General features: G+C 48.2%; 1 long non-coding RNA gene across 1 annotated transcript; it reads right to left on the bottom strand.

Annotated features, from left to right (window-relative positions):
* Nucleotides 1–245: 245 nt before the first annotated feature.
* Nucleotides 246–2,452, bottom strand: LOC138918406 (uncharacterized). The gene is made up of 2 exons (XR_011427775.1): nucleotides 1,943–2,452; nucleotides 246–575 (listed from the first exon to the last, which is right to left on the bottom strand). It is a non-coding gene; the product is annotated as an uncharacterized lncRNA (long non-coding RNA).
* Between the last annotated feature and the right edge of the window lie 116 nt (nucleotides 2,453–2,568).

Raw genomic sequence — 2,568 nt, 5'->3', positions numbered from 1 at the left:
GACTAGAATAGTGAGGCAAGGAAAGGGGGAGTTTCTCTTTATGTCTGTGTTTTTACAATGAGAGTATGTTAATGATTTGAATATTTGCATGTTTATGTATATGTGAAAATCAAGCCCGAAAGGAAGCGTGATGTAAATTAACCGAAGGCCCCTTCCCTGGATGTGAGGACTAGAGAATATCTTAAGTCCTGCTGTTGAGGAAACACCTTGCGCTAGAGGAGTACATGTGGGAGAACAGGGGACACTGCATTTCATCAGACATTTATTGACTTTCACCCTGCTGCATCCTAGATGCTGGGCCAGGGAGCCGGGTGAGACTCGGGCCTCGCCCTGCTCTGCACACCTAGGAATCTGCAGATTGCTCCTGTCGGGGCAAGAGGTGAGAAGCCGGTCCGGGCTCGTTTGCCATGTTAGTGGCCTGTTCTGTTGCCTTGACAGATTCTCGTAGGATGAACAGAGGTAAATTCCATCTCTGAAAGGGAGGAAAGTGCCTGGTATGTATAGCAATGGAGACCTTGAATTCAGTTCATTAGGAGCATGTCCACAAAAAGCCAACAATGGAGTCATTTTTACACCTACGATAAATTTGAGAAACGAGTGTCACTGTGGAAGGAGAAACCCATCGCTGCTTTGATTTGCTAAATGTTTGAGAAAGCAATTTTGAGTAATTATGTCCCACTGAGGTAGGGGAGGTAAGAGATCTGCTTTTTTTTAAAGCAGAGAAAGCCAAAAAAAGTTCTTCACCATGTCACAGTGGAACTGTGGGAGAGCTAAGGCCAGGACTCAAGTCGGCTTGAGCTGAAGCTCTTGCTAATATTGCTAGCCCAGAACATGCCCTTTCTTGTGTTTCATGCCCTGGGATGAGGAACCGTATCCCTGCACGGAGCCAAGGACCTGAGAGGAGAGCCAGTGTGTTTCCCTTGCTTCCTGCTCTCCTGGGCGTGGGCCAGCCTTGCAGTGAGCTCAGGCAAATGGACCTGTTCAATTGCAGCTTTTGGAGGTGGTGAGTCCTTATTACTCACCAAGCTTTATATCCTCTTAAAAAATAAAACTCTTAACCACCTTCAGACAGCATTGGCAAGTGAAACCTTACCACGTCAGTCAGCTCTGAGATCACATTCTGTTAACCACCTACGCAGAGATTCATCTGGAAGCCCACGAACCTTAGCCTGCAAGCTTAATACGTTAAAATGAAAACACCTCTGCGTGTGGAGGTCTCAAGTTGCTTGCTGTTGCAGATGAATACCAAGTAATCAACTAGGAAAGGACAGAAAAGAAAAATAGGATCGTTTGAAATGTTGTTTTTTTTTTTTAAAAAGCACTTTCCAATTGGGCCCAGTTGGTTGCTTTCCTTATGAGAAAACTGAGTATGTTGATCAAGGCTAGGACATCACATGTGCTAGAAAAGAACAAGGAAAGAAGCCAGGAAGTTACACCCGGGGTTTCGTCATATCTGGTACTTATTTTTGCCAGGTGTTTTTAGGCAGTTGCTATCGCCAGTAATCTCGGATGGAGTAACTTGTGTAGGGGAAGTGGCTGGACAGAGGCTGGTCAGCAGAAAAGGGTATCTGTACTTGGCGGGAGGATGGCGAGGATGATCTCTCACGTCCTTCCCGTTTTTAAGATCCTATAATTCTAAACCATGGGCCTCACCAGGCTCTCCTGTCAGTCTTGCCCATCCCAAGACTGGAGAGGGGTTTGCTTTATTGTTCTCGTTTGGAGCTTCTGCACATGGCACCAGCCCAGCTACAACACCCGCTGAGTTGTACCCATTGACATCCCGCTGTGGACAGCATGGCAGGCACTAGACAGGCCGTGTGTTCTGGGAAAAGCCCATTCACTGCTTGGCTTCACAACATCACCTGCCCCCTGGTGGAGACCCACCTGCTTCTACACACTCTTGCATGCCCCCAGAAATACTCGTCTGTCATCCACTCCTTACTTGGCTCTGTCCTGCTCAAGGCTCTTTCAGTTGTAAGAAGGAGAAATCCACCCAAGTTGGCTCAAAGGCAGGAAGGACAGACCTCCCAGGGACTGGCCCTTCTTCCCTCTTTCTCTCAGGAGCCACATGGTCTTTGCCATCGATCTGCTTCTGTGTATCTGCTCCATCCTATTCTCTGCAGGTTGGCTTCCCTGGCTCCACATGGTTCGTGTTCCCCTGTAACGTCAGCATGTGCTTTCCTTTGTCTGACAAGGTGCCAGCTTTGGCCTCAATTTTACGTGACTTTTCAGCTCAGCTTCCCACAGCTGACCAACTCTAATTGTGGGTCCCATCTTCAGATTTTCCAGGAGAATCTGATTGCTGCCCGTCTTGGGTCAGGTGTCCGGTAATCTGATCAGTGAGGGGAAGCATATATGGCCACAGAGGCCCCCTCCAGTGGTGGCTGTAGCTGCAGGGGGCAGGAGGGGTTCCCAAGGAAGGGTTTATGTCTAGCTGAGCACTCTAGAAAGTGACCACAGTACCCTCCGAGTCAGTTACCCAGGAACGCACACCTGGGAATATAAGAATCCTGAGGTCATTGTTCCATTGTGTTCCTCTCCACTGAGATTCCATGCCTAGAGTTCCAA

Source organism: Equus caballus, chromosome 17 (assembly GCF_041296265.1).
Source record: "Equus caballus isolate H_3958 breed thoroughbred chromosome 17, TB-T2T, whole genome shotgun sequence".
Lineage (NCBI taxonomy): Eukaryota > Metazoa > Chordata > Mammalia > Perissodactyla > Equidae > Equus > Equus caballus.
This window is presented reverse-complemented; position numbering and strand designations above follow the sequence as displayed.